The sequence below is a fragment of the Numida meleagris genome, chromosome 2 (genome assembly GCF_002078875.1).
Source record: "Numida meleagris isolate 19003 breed g44 Domestic line chromosome 2, NumMel1.0, whole genome shotgun sequence".
NCBI lineage: Eukaryota > Metazoa > Chordata > Aves > Galliformes > Numididae > Numida > Numida meleagris.
Window position 1 is genome coordinate 88,362,605 of NC_034410.1, and position 18,737 is coordinate 88,381,341.

The 18,737-nt window shown below is 43.3% G+C and overlaps 1 long non-coding RNA gene across 1 annotated transcript; it reads left to right on the forward strand.

Moving 5' to 3' along the window:
- On the forward strand, positions 341 to 7,590 carry LOC110394245. Its single transcript, XR_002435475.1, has 3 exons — positions 341 to 544; positions 4,761 to 4,845; positions 6,334 to 7,590. It is a non-coding gene; the product is annotated as an uncharacterized LOC110394245 (long non-coding RNA).

Consider the following 18,737-nt stretch of genomic DNA (forward strand, 5'->3'; position numbering starts at 1 on the left):
ACACAAGAAACAAAGTCTCCAAAGGTACCTTTTTCCTTTAATATCTTGCCAAGGGTTTACTTAGAAGAGTTAGTTCACATAGACTGGTAAGCCAGGATTTGGGCCTCAGACACAGTAACAGCAAAGGTAAAATGTATGAAATTACACTACTAACAAGCCTAACACAATTGTTGAGTCATTATCTCCTGTCAGAGAAGCTGGAAAAGCATTGTGAAACAGAAGAGCCTCCACTGCCTGCAGGACAATTCTGGCTGCTAATGAACCTGTATGTAGAAAGAACATCAAATTCATGCCAAAAGTCCTTCTCAGATTTCTTTATTTTTTTTCTCTTGTAGGATTTTGTCTGAAGCTATATTGTATTCTCCTTCCTGACTGGTCCAGATTTTGCCCAATATCAGCCCAACTTTGAAAGCACCTCAGGTCTTCTCCCAGTGAGGATGGGAGGTTTTCACAGCTGCAACTTTCACCTGCTCCACATTCTGACTTCTTTGTTGGCCACCACTGCTTTTCAAGGTTGCTGATGGCACTCAGATGACCTTCATGGGTAGGTACTGTCTCGCACAGGACTTGCACAGTTCCTTGTGTTTTCCTTGGCATTCCCCAGCATCACTCTTCTCCACATTCAGCGTGGGCAATTTCAACTCACCTCATTCTTTCCCCTGCTGGGAACAACCCAGTGACTTTGTGGTGTGAGCACTTTTCCTCCTAGGAAAGGAACCCTCAGATATTTCCCCTTTTCATTCATGATATGTGCTTGCTACTTTTGGATCAATGGCATCTGACTTCCAGTTTTGGATTTAACTTTTCTGTTCCTAGTAGCACATCTATGCTGGTATTTTGTTTGTGACTAACTGCAACCTGTTGTTCAGATCTTTCACATCATCCTCAGCATCAGTGGTATGACATCAGCCCAGACTGTACTCACCTCCTCAGATTTTACAGCCAGTCTTTGAAGCCCAGCCCTGCTCCATGAGATGACTTTCCTCGTGCGTTTCGGAACATGTCACCCCAAACATCATCCTTCCTTTTCCATCTGCATTTGCACATCATGTTGTCATTGCCTGAATCAGAGATTTTCTCTCCTTCAGGACTTATTTTCCAAATGTTTTCTATTTGTTTCAGCAAGCCCTAGTGATTTCTGACCCATTCTCCCATGCCCCTACCTATTTGTGCAGTGCAGTATACAACATAGCCAATTCTGTTTTGAAAGGGAAAACTAAGCTCTTCTGTGGTTAACATGTTGTCCTATTTTAGCACTTTTATATTAACCTATAGTAGGCCCACCAAGGAGCAATTAACTCTCACTCCAGCTTCCCAGTACTGTTAGGAAATCTGCTAAGAAGATGAGTAACCTATATTTCCCAGTGGAGACCCAGAAAGACATCCAGGGCTCCCCAGTGAGGATGAGGGAGCTCTTGGCAGACACTGAAGCCTATCCTTGAAGTACATCAGGTTTATATACATAGAACAGGATTAAAATTTTCATTGACATTTATCAGATATTTGACTGCTGGTTCCACCCTTGACAGAAGAGAGGAAGCACTGCTGCATCCAGGAGATCCAATATTCAATATTCAGTGTGTAGGGAAAGTTTGGTTTAGATTTGTTTCATGAAACATAAGATTATGTGAAATAGCTATTCATTTCCAGTGATAAAGAAGGACGAACTCTTCCTTTCTCAGATCTTATTAAAAAAAAGAGAAGCTGACAAGTAAAGGAAGAAACTAGTCAGAAAAAAAACGAATTTCCCATCCAAATAAAACATGCAGGCATAGTATAATTTTCCTAAGAGAACCTGATACAAAACGTTATCATTGCTGGATTATGGGAAACTTCCTGCCTTCTCATTTCAGCTTGCTTTCAGCAGATAGGCAGAGCTGAACCTGCCTTGCTTGGCTAACAGAGGATGAATTTGCCTGTGTTAAAACTGATGTTTTCCAACTGGAGCCTTTATGAGCACAGGAAGGCATCCCTGTATTCAGGGATGCAGAGCACCTAGAGAGCTGTGATCCTGCCTGTGTACCACTGAAGTCAATTGAGCTTTGGTTCCCGAGTTCAGGACAAGGTTTTACAAACCACTTGGGAATTGCATATGCTCAGCTCTTCTTCAAAAAGCGCTCCTTCATTAAGAACGCTCAAAGTGAGTGGAGGCCCATGCTGGGCTGATGGTAGTCAGTGTTTTGTTAGACTATCTGAAAGACAGAGCGTGAGGATGAAGCTTATGCAGTTCACGGACAACATCAAGTCTGTGCTGTCTGGCTGTGAAAATCCAGTTCCCGGACCAAAGAGCATGAGGCTAGACTCTGGACAGGACACACAGACTGAGCTTCATCAAGCTACGGGAAGAAGAGTCACATGCGGATGCTAATTTGCTAATATAGGCACACAACAATTAACCATGCCAGGGACAATTCTCAGGAGACAGAGCTTGATTGTTCTTTTGTAAAACAATTTTGTTCAGATTGCAAAGCATTACTGAACTGTTCACATTGCTTCTGGCATGGTTTGGTTGAGGCCAAAGAGAATCTTCCTCAGAGGTCCTAGGCCAGGGACCATTCCCAGAAGGCAGTTTGGGTATGGGGCACACTCTTTGGTGAGTGAAAGAGGTTAATTATATAGACATGGGGGTACTTAGCACCAGGAATGGCTCTAGGCACAATGAATTTACTCAAACAAGCAGCTAAAACTTGCACAGGGAAAAAGATAACAGAGCGTGATTCTTTGCTCCCGAGCAACCTGCTTGGAAACTAGCAATGATTTTAACAGGGGGCTTCACCAAGCCAAAACAATTGCCTTCAGCAGTGCTCCAAATGATCCCTAACTTTGAACAGCTCTGGGTGTTCTCCCCTGCTGCCCTGTCAAAAACCTTTGGGAGCAGGAGAGCAGCTGATCATCCTGGGGCTGGCCAGCCTCCAAAGGGTTGCTCATCAGTTGCAGGTAATTTTGATACCAAGTGCTGTTTTTTGGGCAAAGAAGGAAGTAAAATCACACATCACAAGCCCTGTTCTCAATAGAGATTTTTTTTGCTGTTGAGTAAAAAAATCTGCGTAGACAATTCTTTTGGGTTGTAAACATTTGCTCCTGGTAGACTAACTTGGATGTTGCTGCATTTGTCCCTCTGGTACTTGAGAAACTGAAAGCGGAAACAAGCAGAGAACAAAGGGAAACAGCTGAGCTTGTTTTCACTGTCCAAAGTTAAAAAAAAGCAAATGAAGAGTACAGATAATGCAGTCGATGATTATAAGGCTGCACAGGCTCATTCCAAAACTCCAAATGAAACCAGCTACCCTCTCAGCCAATCTGCTGTTCTTGTTTAAATGTCGTTGAAATAAGTATGCCAAGAAATACAAACTGCAAACACAGCATTTTAATAAACATAAAGTGAAATAAAACAAGCCAGAACAGATCTGTTGGCTCTTGCAGTTTTTTGTTTGCAAGATGGGGAGGCTGGATGTGGGGGCATGCAGGGAGGGTATTATTTCCTGCACATGTTTTTCTGCTGCTGATTAGCAGGGGCGATGCTAAAAACCTTCTGTGACTTGTTACAGGCTATAATCTTCAAATTTAGGGCCTTGTACTGCTCTCAATCTCTTCACACAAACCTCTCAAAGGAGCATAGAAAGCCCCGAGGTGAGTTTGTGTAATAGGCTTAAAAGGTGTCTTAGAAATAAAAGCCTGTTTAATTTTGCCCAAACAATCTTTTCTCACGTTTTGCAGAATGATCCTTGGTACTAATGTATTCTCCAACCATATAGTCTATTGTTCTTTAATAGCGTTCACATAAATAGAGGCTTAAATCAGATCTAATTGATAGATGGAGTTTGCTAGCCAGACAGAACAGCAACCACGGTGCTGAAATTCTAAGAACTTCCCAAACATGAAGAAAGCAGGGTGACACCCTTCCCCCACCAGACAACAGCCATACACCCATCACTGTCCCCAACATTCACTCCACCCGTTGTTAGTGCCTTCAGTAATAGCAATGATGCTGGAGCAAGAGGGGCCTCGGGGTCGCAGCTCCCTGCTCCATGTTGTCTCAGCCCCATCTGCTGCCTCTCCCCTCCCCTCTGAGCAAGATTCTGCCCAATGTTTTAGAAAATTAATGCTAAATAGAAAATGATGAAAGCATATTACCTGTAAATTGCCTGACTAATCATGTTCCCTCTCCTTGGACCTATTACGCTTCCAAGCCTACAACTTAGTCATCCTTGCAGGCAAGCTCTCCCCATTTCCCTGTTTTGCTGGTCAGGTTCATCCAGAATATTTGCTCACTTCTTTGCTTTCCTCCCAGCTAGTAGTTCAGACTCCCCAGGTGCTCAGCTCTCTGTGCTCTCTCCAGGAAAATAATTAAGCACATGCTTGACTTTAAGCATACGAAACTAATGGTAATTAGGATAACAGTGGGCTTTACAGCACTCTCCTTTCCTTTGCTGACAGTTCCTCAGGTAGGTGGGATGAACTATCCTCTAGAGGTGCTTCTCTCTACCCAGCGACCTTTGAGGAAATCCTGACAACCTGTACACCAGTAGGAGTAGTCCGGATGTACCAGCCAAGATATAGCATGTGCATGCCTTGCACAGGCATTTTGGCTCATATGGAAGATAAGTCAAACACTATTTTTAGCAACCTTTATTGATTCCTGTATAATTTCCTTTGCTCTTCCTGTGGAAGTTCCTTCCTTTCCAGTAACACTACCATTTGAAATATCACATCAATCCTTATTATGTGTCAAACCTTACTTTTTTTTTTTTTTTCCCAAGCCTCAGCATGATGCGGAAACTCTTAAACACAAAGTCTTCCTGTAATTTAAACACCCAGCCGTATGCGTAATTCAAATAAGATGTGGTGAGTACTAATGAATCTACCCCCAGGCTCAGCAGATAGGGAAGCTTTCTGGATTATATTTTTGGGAGGATCAATATAGCACTGCAGCAGCTGAAGTCCTTGGGTTGGCTCAGCCCAGAGCAGAGGAGACTGAGGGGAGGCCTCATGGCAGCTGCAGCTCCTCACAGGGAGCAGAGGGGCAGCGCTGAGCTCTGCGCTCTGGGGACAGCGACAGGGCCCGAGGGAACGGCATGGAGCTGTGTCAGGGGAGGGGCAGCTGGGGGTTAGGGAAAGGTGCTGCACCAGAGGGCAGTGGACACCGCATGGAGCTGCTGGAATTCAAGGAGCATTTGAACAATGCTATCAATCATGTGGTCTAATTTTTGGGTGGTCCTGTGTGGAGCCAGGAGTTGGATCCGGTGATCCTTATGTGCCCCTTCCAAGCTGTGACATTCTATGTTTCTAAGAGCGGTGTGTGCTACACCTCAGCTTTTTAGACTAAAACCTGGCTATGTGTACTTTTCCATAAAGCACAGAGTGAAACAAGCACTATGCAGTTGGGTCATTAACTGTTTTTTCCTCCTGCATTTGATATCGGTATACCAGCTTCTGCCTCAGAATATGGCAAATGTTATCAATTTTATTTTCATTCCACTGCAGACAGAAAGGACCTGATCATTTTCTCATCTTAAGCATGTAGAGCAGGAATCTCTATTGCTTTCACCGAGAGTCTTAGGTTCAGATTTTCAAGAGGCATTCAAGCCTGTAAAAATGATCATGGGACTAAAAAAAAAAAGATTGAGCTGTTTTCTTTACTTCTACTAAGCATAAAATATGCAGCCCTAATCTATTAATGCAAGCCATGCCTTAAGATTTCCTTACAGAAATTGTTTTCTGTTCAGTCCAGGTGAGTCCTGTGGAGACATGTGAGCTGAAAAGGCTTTGAAGGAGGCTTCAAATATTTACCTAAGTGCATATGGGGACAAAGTTATATGCTTAACATCACCTAACAGTTTTCTGTCCTCATCCCTACGTGTCCAGTTTGGTTTTTGAGTGCCAAAACCAAATGCTTAACAAATAATTCACAGGCTAGCTGCTCATCTGTAATAATTTATCATTTTCTTCAGAGCACTGAATAGTTTAAAATGCTTCATGAAACTTGAGACGAAGCTAAAGTCAACAACTGCTATGCAGCTTGCTCAAAAAATGCAGCTATCTACCTCACTCACAGTTCTGAAATGCTTTAGATTAATATTCTTGTGCAACACCAGCCCTGGTCTCCACGGTGTGCATTAAGATTGCTATAAATAAGATGTGAGTTACGTGGGCCTGACACGGTATTTACAAAAAGACCATACTTGCTCCTTTGAAACAGCCACCTCTCCAAAAGCCTGGCTCTTGCACAAAGGCACGTAAGCAGTTCATCCCTTTAAAGGTCAGGGAAAGAAAACCTAGAAGGTGGGTAATTGCAAGACTGGTTCTGTGAAGGCACTCTTATCTCCTGAACAGGAGGCGGGTGCTGAGACGCCAGGACAGTGAGCTAAAGCAGGCTCAGGGAGGATGCGGATTCCAGGAGCCTCACGTCAGCAGATGTGCCAGAGGAATTCCTGCCTCCGCCAACCCTGCGCATCCACAGCCTGAGGGAGGAGAATGCCGGGCATGTGTTGCACAAAGGTTCCCCACCTGCCGATCTTGGCAAGAGTCGGAGCAAAGGCAAAAAAAATAGTTACATGTTTTAAAAGCAAATTTGAGTTCCCTTGTTTTGGTATGGGCCATCCTTTTAAATCCCAAACAATCTTCTTATTCAGAGGTGAAATCTGATCTGGCAGACATTTCAGTGCCGGACCCTGTTTTCTGCTGACTTCAGGAGACTTAAAGAGACTTTTTGACCAACATTGTTGTTAATTTCAAGTATGCACTTGGCCTAGTATTTTTCCTCTGAGATTTACATTACACTGTTTTACTCACTCTGGTACTTTCTATCCATGTTCTCACTGAAGCTGTGTCCATGAAATACCTATTGCACTTTGTTACCTGTTGGTGAACACTGGTGTTTTCCTCTGTAAAGAAATGCAAGTACCTAAATAACTCTTAGTGCATCTCTCCTTGACTTTGTTGGGACATACAGCCTCTGCTGAGCAGAGGTTTAATTGTACGCCTTCATCCTTTGCCCTGGGATGGACTTGAACTGATGTGTCAAAGGAGCTATGAGGCGTTCATCACTGAGTGCAGTGCAAGCTCTTAAACTGGGCTCTGTGGGGCAGCTCCAGCTCAGGCACTGTAGTGCAGGAAGAAAGGGTAGGCAGAAACCTGGCAAAACTGGATGTTTTCTACTCAGGAGGAGGTGCACTTGCTTCAGTCAATGCCTGTCCTCATGAGAAAGAGTACACGACAGTTTTGGGGCTTGTGGCACCTGGTAAAACATACTGAGCAGATGGAGAATCCAGCACAGAGGTGGAGGGAGACCCTGGGTACTACCTGGATCCACTGATCCTTAAGCAAAACATTTCCATAGGGTTCCACAGCAGCAAACCTTCTCCTCAGTAAAGAACAGATGAAGATATAGCTCTTCTGAAGTCTTAAGTTATGCATACTCCCTCCACATCTGCCAGTATTTCCACTGTTGTATTCATCTAGAAATAACAAAAGGTGTCAGAGGTTGCCTGGAGTTAGGTGGCAAGCACCATCTGACCACATTTCTTAACTGTAAAATGAGACAGGCCACATGTCAAAACAGATTAAAATAAATCATCATTTGTGATAGTGTCCCTAAACCCCCTGTTTCACATTTTCTTTTCCACGTCCCAGACAGAGCCAGTGCACGGGGGGAGGAGTCGTGGGCAGCATTGCCCTGCCCAGCCATCACCTTGGGGACTCTGTCTCAGTCACTGTTATTCCTTCCATCACTCTCACAAATGTGCTAATTGCTTTGCACACCCAAGGACTGCTCTTTTAATCAACTGCAGTTTCATCAGCTGTGTGATTGGCCAGCTGGAAATGCTAGGTTCCTCTTGCATTTGCCACAATGTGAAGGGAGAACGGAGTGAGCCACAAATCAAGCAGCAAAACACGTGAGCACTGAACGCGCCGCTATGCACAGCCATCTCTTGCCAAGTGCATGAAACACGAGCACTCTGCTCCCAATCTGACGTCCCTGATCATTAGAGTCAGGATAAAATACGAACTTGAAACATTTGCACAACAGCCGTGAGGCCGTAATGAGATTTCTATCCTGTGGTCTCTTGGATATTTTAGACTGTCAAGTCCAACAGCTTGCAGCATATGGTTTCGATTTATGTTTTACACATATCAGACTTAGGGCATACATCAGGAAAGACGCATGTAGAGTGAATACAGGTGGGCCACTGGGAAAAAAAATCTTCAGTGTCTCAAACCTCAGCTTTTTTTTTTTTTTTTTCCCCTTCCTGTACCTCACTTAAAAGCACATATGTAGCATCATACCTAATTTCTGCCTAAAGTCTGCAAAGATGACAGTAACTGCTAAACTATCACCCAGTCCTCCTTGGTGTTCTTAAAACATCCCACAGGAAAAATACTGAAATTAAGTATAAGGAAACCTAAATTCTAGGATGGTTATTTCAGTTGTGTGTGCCAGAAATAAGTTTATCTGTGAATAAAATCCAAGTACTAACATTTGCAGGGGAGTTAGACTAGATGACCTTTAAATGTCCCTTCTAACTCAAAAGATTCTATGATTTACCCCTATGCACCTGGAATAATAGAAAAGAGCAGGAATAGCCATCACTTCTTGCAACTGCACAGATTTAAAAAGCAGAGTTCTGCAGCAAACTACCCAATGTAACAAATGTTAAATAAAAAAGGGAATTCGGAGCTGGCAGTTGGGGAACCCTTTCAGCTACTTAGCTTCTGGCATCTGCAGGAGCACAGGCTGGTGCTAAGCTGGAGCACAAATCAGATAGCACAGCATTGGCATGATATACATCCCTCACAGCTCTGCTGCTTGGGGAGTTTCAGTGTTGTTTCAAGCCAAATGCATGGCTTACGAGTCACAGGTCTGAGAGAACAGTCACTAGCGACTGCTGTGATAGATCCTGAGATCCTCCTTGGATCTTTTTTCCTCCTTTTGTAAGTTACCCCTGGGGAAAGAGAAGAGGGCAGAACACGTACAGCTCAGGAGGGTCTTCCTGTGGTTATCCCTGGAGCTCCTTAAGGAGCTGCAGCTTGCTCTTTGGTGTGATGCTAACAGCCTTTGCAGGAACACTATAAGGAGGCTGGTGGGTCAGTGCTGGCACTGATCTTAGTATGGCTACCATCATTTTAGTCTTTTATATTTGCAAGCCGTGGATGCCCATATTCCTCTCAGTGGATCTGCAAAAGGCTGCAGAGCCCAGCACTGACGATCTTCAAGAGTCCTATCAGTAGCCAGAGAGGGAAATTAGCTCCTCCATTTATTTATGAAAAGGCTTTGCAAATGTATTTATTTGACACCATTGAGAAGTGGGAGCCATGGCAGGGATGCAGTGAAAGTAGCATGAGCCAAGAGGAGAACTTCCAGTTGTCCAGGGGATTAAAGCAAGCTGAGTATTTGGTATGCAAATGAGCTGAGAAAAAGGCGATGCAGAAAGGCAGTACAATTTAGACATGGCCAGCATCTGGGGATGAGAAGGGAGGGAGCAGCAAGTCAAAGATGATGGATAAACTGTAAGCATAAGCAATGAGCTGAATGACAGCTGCATCCATGGTAAACAAGGGAGCAAGTACCAGGCGTGACCTCAGGAGAATCAATATCACACTTTGCTGAGGAACATATTTATTCAGAAATGATTAAATGAGATTGCAGAGTGGTTGCACCCTGCAGACTAGCTCGTTCTTTCTAGAAACCTCTTGCACACATTAAATGCTCCTCCTTTCAGCTTTCCTCCTTGTCCTTCTCTTTAATGTCTGTAATTGGCTTAGTATTTCTCTGAGCCACTAAGCCAAAGAGAGCATAACTGAGAAGGATAACTGAGAACCTTGTGCAGGACATCTGGGCTTTGCACTGCCTCTGCTCTGAGAGAGCATCCAGTAAGCCACACCAGCAGGTCACAGAGAGTGAGCCTTAGTCAAGAGGATGGCAGAAGATTTAATTCAGAGGGCGCTCATGGCTATGGCATGGGCAGGTTGAGTGCCTCTGGCCTATTCTCTTGCTTATTCTTGGTGTCTTGTATCTACTGTAAAGTGCTCACCAGTGGTTATTTCATGACTTGGCTGCATTTTCTACTGTGTGGCTGTGTAAAACGTTTTAGGATACATATTTTCAGCATTATTGCTCCACATGAGGATCTGGAGACTTCTATGCCTGTTTTTATTCTGGGAATGAGTTTTCTGGCATTGGTGAACAAACTGCAAGGCTTAGGGCAAGCTCTAAAGCAAAACAATGAGCCTGCTCTTGGAAATGCTTTGTTTGACATGCTGTTAATGGAGAGCCTCTGAAGAGGCCGCAACAGCTGTTCCTTTTTATTTAAATGCCTAGGATGCTTAAAAACCTAAGTAAGTTGCTTCCACTGAGAGGTGCTGGACAGCAAATGTCCCTTTGTTTATCAGAAGAAGCTAAATATATATCTCAGGTGGCACTGAGAGCTCCAATTTGGCTGATAGTGTTGCTGTCTCACTGGGTCCATTCCTGGTGGCCGTTATACAAACCATTTTCTGTTGATCCATCTCATGTTTATGGATACATATGGCTGAGAGCAGGGCTGGGCCACCAGGCCATGAAGGAAATGGCCAGCCTGAGGGCAACACCAGCTCACCACAGCTCCTGCTCCTGCAGAACCAGCCTTCCCCTGCCTGTTGAAGCCCAAGACAAATTTCATGTAATTTGAGTTGATGAGCTAACCATTCCTCATGGAGGGCTAACTCCAGTTCCCTGGGGCTAAGAGCACATATATGGATAGCAAACCATGAACCACATGGAACACTGATTTGCTGACGTGCCTGGAAGCCTCTGCACTCTGCTGGTCCACAGCTCACCTTGAGCCTAATGTGTGTCTTCACTCTAGCTTGGATCCTGCTCTCCTGATTCTTGGGAATCATCAGCATGAAACACCATGAATCTGGCCACATCCCCTCGTAAATCTCTTACTGCCACCCAGATTTGGATAAATATTGTTACTGAGATTTCTCACTGCTCATTCTGCAGGGTGCTTTAGAGAAAAGCTTTGCTTGTGCAGACCAACTTCTAGCTGTATCTAACTTCTTCCAGTCCCCTATCACCAAACAAATTGCTCTTCAGCTTAAAGAGGTTCTGCCCACCAAATGAGCTTTATATATCATAGAATCATAGAATTGCTCAGGTTGGAAAGGACCTTCGAGATCATCAAGTCCAACCGCAACCTAACCATACTGCTCTAACAACCCACTGCTAAATCACGTCCCCGAGCACCGCATCCAAACGGTTTTTAAACACATTCAGGGAAGGTGACTCAACCACCTCCCTGGGGAGCCTGTTCCAGTGCTTAACAACCCTTTCTGGAAAGAAGTTTTATCTCTGAACATGACATTGAGAGGAGTAACAGGGAGGACAGCTCCGGTCTGTGATGAACCTAGGCCTGCCCAGCAGCCAGGACATCAGTGGCAGCTGTGTGAAGTCAGCTGCTAATCCATATGGATGACACATTGAGGTTCACAAAAATAAAAGTTTCAGGTGAGTTCTATTTCCTCCTGTTCTATCTTTCTTTCCCTCCCGTAAAGTGCTGTTGAATGGGACGCAATCAATGCCTGCTTTTATCAGGAAGCAGCTGCGTAGTGGTGCAGTTTTGTATGGGAGTATTTTGAGATGAGGGCTGGGAGTTGCCTTCAAATAGTTACCATTACTCCTTTAATTAAATATATAGCTTGACTCCCTCTTTAAATAGCAGAACTGCCTTATATAACCAATTATTAAAGCTTGCAAGCCTTCCTGAGGCCCATAGATGGCATATTCTAACTATTTGTGCTCTGTAAAGCCAGCACTGAGATGGAGAACAGAACAGCCTAAAAGGCAAATTAAAACTGAAATGATTTTTTCATGAGCAAAGGATACCAGGAGGGCTTATTTTCCTCAAGGTCAGAGGCAGAGCAGTGAGGAGTGCAGAAGAGATGTGGCGAATGCTCATGGTGGAATCCCACCAGCACTGCTGCTATAATGTTAGACAGGAAAACAGATGCGATGGCACAAAGTGTTTATATTTTCTTGAAAACAAAAGCAGACTGCAAAATGAGGCACAAAACATAACACAGATGTGAATTACCAAAAAGCACACCACAGCTGAATCCTGGAAGAAACACAAAATACTCTTCCATGGTGGCTGTATAGCGCTGCGATTGTACTCATTACAACGGCTCAGCTTTAGAAGGTTGATCCACTGTTACACTGGTGAGTGGCCTTCCCAGACAAGAAAGGGGTCAAGTCTGATGAGAGAGATAGCAGTCAGGAGGCTTGAATGGGAGAGACAAACCCTTCTGGATATTTTGTCCTCTTATGCTAAAGTCTAACCCAAGATGCTGCAAAAAACTAAGCTTGTATTTTCCTCTCCCGCTTCTTCCAGATATTTGCTGGTGTCATCACCTTCCACATGTGAGACAGCATATTCCTTCCACACACATCTTCTAACCACAGCAAAATAACAATGCATGCAAGATCTGGCCCTTGGTAGGTAGAAACTATTTAGAACTGTGTGAACCAGCAGGGGCAATCAGAATCCAAGGTAAGGGAGTTGGGAACAAGTAGCAAAGTCCTTTAAGACTTTGTTAAGGATGAGCAAGCTGGTTTGCATGAAGAGAAGATGACCTTATGCTTTCAGAACATTTTAAAAGCAGACCAAAATATGGATCTGCTGAAACTTCAGTGCTGCATTCTGGTACTGAAAGGCTCATGGGAAAAACACAGGGCACAAAATATGCCAGCACACTGCAGTCTTCAGCAGAGACAACATGTAAGGGAGTAGGCTCATAGCTGTTCTGATTACTTATGTGCCAGTTGCAGAAGCCAAAATCACTCCTAGCTCAGCAAAATCAATGCCCAAATCTGTTATCTATTTTGCTGTGCCATAGGAAGAACTAATGCTGGCTGGCATTTCTGGTGGGACAGTTTTCAGCTTTCCTAGGTAGCCCTGTGCACATCCCCAGCAGCACCTACAGCAGGATGCCATCCATGGTGCCCAGGCCAAGAGGCACAGAGGGCAGATGGTCAGAGGGCTGCCCTCAGGAGCAGACCAAGGGACAAATGTATCCGATGTTTTAGATGTACTGTGTGCCGCCTGCTGCTTGATAGGCCGGTTAGGGCAGAGTCTTAGTAACCCTTCGGCTCTATCCTTGAAAGAAAAATTCAGCAGAAATCAGCCTGTACACTTCTAAGATGCTGTGTTAGAGGAGAACTCAACAGCATGCCATTTTAGTAACCTTGTGCTATACTGATGAGTCAGCTTTCGCTGAGGTTTGTCACACTTTTTTGTGGATTTTGGCATCTTCTGCACTGTAAACAAAAGAAAAATTTGCTTTTTTACAGGCCAGAGTTTGCTGTCACAGGGTTAAAGGTACCTCCATAATCTAAACTGCGATCCATCTGGAGATCTGCAGCAAAGCTCACCAAAAGCTAATAAAATAAACAGTGGATGAAGAGAATTTATATTGGAAATTTTACCAATAACAGCATTAGTAAAGAAGGCCACATGCAGGGGTGCTGAGAATTCACCAGAAATCATTCTGATGATGCTCAAATAACAAGGACGTCTTCTTCTTTGTTTTTGGAATGCATGCAATGGTGAATTTTTCAGTGTCCTCAAAGCTTGCCAAGAATGGGAAGAAAAGAAAGGAAAATTATGGAAAGAGCAGGGAATGTACTGAAAATACAGAATGACAGAGGGTAGAGAAATGCCTAATCAGCTTTGATGTGGAGCAGATGTACCCTGCATTCCTCAGGCACAGTGCTGAGGCCTCTCAGAAAACAGCAAGGAGGGAAGCTCTCCTGTCTCCCATTAGCTTTCACACAGAACCCTCTCAGGAATTAAGATGCGTAGCAAAAACATTTCTAACAGTCCCCTCCCCAACTTTTCCCAGCTGAGGAAAGGAGCAAAAAGCAGCCAGAGCTAGAATTACACTCTCGGGTACGCAGCATTACTTTTCCAAATTACTCCTGAACTCACACACTTCCCAAAATGCCTCGCATTACCCTTGATCTGGGGATTTTTGCTCTGCCTCCTAGAGATATTCAGTATGTTGCATGAAAGTGTCCAATTAACATGACAAGCAAATAAGGAAGTTATCAATTTTTGATCCACTGCAATCGCAGTAAATGCAAGACAGAGGCATGAGCAGTGTCAATTAATAGTACTAGTTCAAACCTTTATTTCTAATAACAGAGATGATCCTTTCAAGCCATTAAGTCAGGGAAGCATTCAGAAAGGGACAGGGTGGTACAGATAGCTTGGTACCAGCACTGGATCCAAACCCGCACTGGAAAGCCTGCGATGCCAGCATTATTGTTAAATCTGTGCAGAAATATGGGGTGCCATTCTGGATCTTTCAGAGAGTAAACCATGTATTATATGGCTGTTTTCTACCATATATTTGGTTGAAAGTTAGAAATAGTTGCGATATTTTAAATGAAAATACACTTCTTTTTCTCTGGCCTAGTCTGTTCAATATGAAGAAAGGTCATGCTTCGGTATTAACCTCTCAGTAATTTTATAAAAACCTCACCTCTCTGCATTATTTAATCAATTTATTGGACGCGTTAAAATACAAAAAAAAAGTAAGATTGAAAATAGTTACTGAGGACACATACAGATGTCCAAGATGCTCCCTGAAGCACTTGCTCCATTAAGAATTAATGAATTAAGAAGGACCTGAAGTTTTTCAGGCCAGACCTCACAGCCAGACTGGGCTCACACAAGAGGAAGGCTGAAGAAGGACACAGCTGATGGCAGGGAGTCATGTGAGAAGGGCTACAACTGCACAGCTCGGTTTAAGCTGAAATAAAGCCTGCTTTATGGCAGCAAGCAAGTCCAGTGTTTTATTTCAACTATGCTGGAGTATATGCAGTAAGGAGTCCTTCAGAGGCCCCGGTGCCTGAATGAAATTGATTGAAGTGCAAAAAAAAAAGTATAAGAGCCCTGAAAGCAAGGTAATTGCATCCAGATGTTTTTAAAATTACTTTCAGAAATGAGTAAACAAATCCTCCATGAGCAAGACACAATAGCAGAGGCACAAGCAGTCAGAAACATTTATAAAGAACACAAGGGAGGGCACCTCTTCTTTCAGCTGGGGCATAAAAGACTTAACAGCCAACAGCATCCAAAAATCTATGTTTTGGATGGTGACTTGCTGTAGACCTTCAGACTGGCAGCCGGTTAAGCAGAAAGGATTGATGTGCTGATTACAAATGAACCTGCCATGACAAGTGTTGTTGGCCACAGGTTTTTCAGATCTTAATTAAATGTAAAAAGATACAAAGACTGGGCTTATTGAACCACCAGCATGGGGCCACTGCCTGTCATTCATCTTTGTATGTAGTCTTAAAATAAACAAAAAAGTGAACTAGGATCCATAGTTGCCTTTAAAAAAATTAGCACAGGGAATATTTTTTGTCCTATTTAATTTTATTTCAAAATTTGAATTTTCTTGCTAGGTCAATCTGATTTTTTAAAACTGAAAAAACCAACAGCATTGCACTTTAAACTCTTATGGCAGAGACTTGGATCTGATGCCTGCAACCCCTTGTACACATCCCACCCTTTGAGAAGCTGATAATAGCAGAACCAGTCTCAAGTCTATGGAGGTACTAAGGTACTCTACAATGAATAAATTTATGATCCTAACCAGTATATTTGTGTGTCCTATTTAGTTGCCAAATCTTAATGGTGAGGCTGTGGTGATTACAAGCTGCCTGACTTGAAAACAATTTTAGCATCAACAACTTCTTCTCTTAGCAACTTTTTCCTGCACCTCACCACCCTCATAGTGAAGAATTTCTTCTTTACATCTAATTTTAATCTCCCATCTTAGTTTAAAACCATTCTCCCTTGACCTATCACCACACTCACTGTGGAAGAGCTCCTCTTCAGCTTTTCTGTAGGCCCCCTTTAGGTACTGGAAGATTTCCCCAGAAGAATCAACTCTCTCACCATTGAAACAAATATATATATACACACACGTGAGTGTGAGTGTTCTTCAGCTTAAAAGGAAAACAGAAGATAACACAGCTGAATACAGTTATGTTGGCAGCAGTGTGGTTGGAGGAGAGCTGGTGCATCACTGCCAAAGTGAGGCTAGGTAGGTGACCTGTCTCCCTCTCGGGAGGATGTTTGTTATTAAGACACCATTCCTTATCAACTCCTCACAAAAAATAAGCAGCTCTTTGTTCTCTGGGGTTTTATTCCTTCTCAACAGGCAGCTGTGTAAAGGACCGAAGAGACTAAACTGAGCTGAAGTGCAGGAGTAACAATTTCTGAAGCCAGACCCCGCACTCACCTTGGAGCTCAGCAGCTGGTTGCTCTCCCCACGCAGCTCTGGATGCAAGGTCACATGGGAGCTCCTCAAGTGCACCATGCCTGTTCATTTACATCAGCTAGCTGTGCCCACCATGCCCTTGCTGTAGTGTCCTGGGACTTAGCCCCAAATCCATGTTCCTCTCAAGGCAGTTTACTGCCTCTGTACTTGGATTCTGATGATACAACAATGCTGTTGGAAGAAATTGAGTAGATCTGCAAAGAAAGACCAAACCAAATAGATGGGCCATGCCAAGAATTTTTATTGAAGTCTCAAGTCCTTATTTTTTCATTTGCACGCACATTTGGTACAAGATTCTCCTATACTATCCCAGTAGCAGGCTGCATCTCTTTAAATGACCAGAATAACCAGCTACTGCAAGTGAAGTTAGAAATGTAGAGTTTGGGTCGGTCAGGCCATTGTCACAAAACCTAATAAATTAGTTTGTCATTCCACCTCCTAATTCCATCTTTGCTCTGAGGAAAAGAAAATGAAGTCTGTCTTCATTCAGTCTTACTGAGTAAGTAACTTGCTTAATATATGCTACAAAAGAAAATGCTTTGTTGATGTCTTCATGACAAAGCAACAACTTATTTTTGTAAATGCTAAGATTATGGACTAGCTGCTCTTTAAATGGTTAAAAAATACTAAGGTTGGTTATGTTGGGGATTAAGTTTCTTGAAGAGGTCTGTATCTTTTATGAAGGATCCTTATACCCTGGGAGCCCATTTTCTGGTTGGGTGTTTTCCCAGGGGAACTGAGTCCAGCCTCCCTTAAGGAATTAAAGCTGACTCCAGGTTTATTCCTCAACCTCAGAGGCTGTGGATACCAAGGCCAGGTCATGTCCTTCACAATTCAAATCAGGCATGCCTAGGGACATCCCAACAGTCAATAACCTCTGTGCATTTCTGTTCACCCCCAGTGAAATTAATGCCCATTGTCACAGGCATTGCAGCAGGCAAATCATGCCAGAAAGCCATTTTGATGGCCTTTGCCTCCTTGCTCTTCTGTAGACAATCATTCTGAAAGACTCTAAGCCAGAGGCAAGGTCTTCAACTTTCTCCCACCAGCAGCTGGGACTGAAGCATCTGTGTGCTCCCATGACAATGCAGGCTGTAAAGGCAAAGTCATCATTAGTGCACAGCTGTGCACCTGGAGGAAGAGAGATGAAAGCCAGGCAGAACTGAGCAACAGTTCAATACAAGAAGTTTTTGCACAGTGAGACAAGCCATTATCAGCACAGAACCATATGAGAAAGTAAAGACGGCAGTGATCTTACCAGATTGGGATCAACTGCATTTCTAGTCACTTTTTACAGCAAGCCCATTGACAGTTTGGTTAGAGTGAAGATGTCTGTGCAAACAAGAGAATATTGATGAAGTGAAGATATCTTCCTTCCAAAAACTGGAAATCATTCTTTCCCTTTTTGATCATTTTCTGTGTGTCAGGCGCAGAGGTCCTTGTTAGACCTTTCATTGTGATTTAAGTTTATTCTGACCTCCAGATTCTCCTGCTCCACTGCCTGTATCTGTCCCAGTCCCTGTAGAGAGTGTTGCATGTGGGGGGGCAGAAGGAATTGTCACAAGCACTGTTTGATCAAAATGCTTTCCCAATATAAGCAACCTAAAAGACAGGCAGAAGGACCATGGGAAAACTTACAGGAGGGAAAAAAAAAGCAAACAGCTTCACTTCGCATAGAGACACTTCCTGTATTTGGATTTGTCAGATTGGAACAGGCTCTGGTGCAAATACAGTTTCTACAGCTAGTGCTATAAACTACCACAGCCACTTTCCTTTTAGAACGTGTTTTCACCTGCTCTAGAACTGTGGCCTAATACTTCCTTAAAATACCTTATTACCTGGTGCAGAAGAATGAAAGATTATAGAAGTATATCATGTGACAAGCACCTCATTTCCATCAAATACCAGCTATTTAACCTACTAGATGGTCTCAGCTGGTTTTCTGGCAGAGAAATGAATTGAACAAGTGAAGGTCTGCAGCCAAGGAAGGCGAAATAGTTTGCAACAAAATTATTTTTCTCAGCACCACAATGAATACAAGTAATGCTAAGTAGGTGATGTCAGAAGTTAAGGAGAAACTCTTCAAATAATGCCAGATAAATTCAAACAGAGATGGACAGCACAACTTCCAGCTGTGTTCTTTAGTACCTTCATCAAAACTTGAGAGTTCTGCTAAAGTTGAGAAGTGCCTTTCACAAGATAGCTGAACATGGTCACTTTTACTATAATCAAAAAGTAGAATTGTTGCACTCTGGATGGCAGCAAGTCAAGAACAGAAAAGGGTTATCACAAGTAGCATTGACCCCAACTTTGCCATCTAAATCAGTACTTCAAGTGATGATAGTCAGTAACACTTCCTAAGCTTTTCATGCTATATAGCTTAGAGCACCTGATGGCCTCCTGCT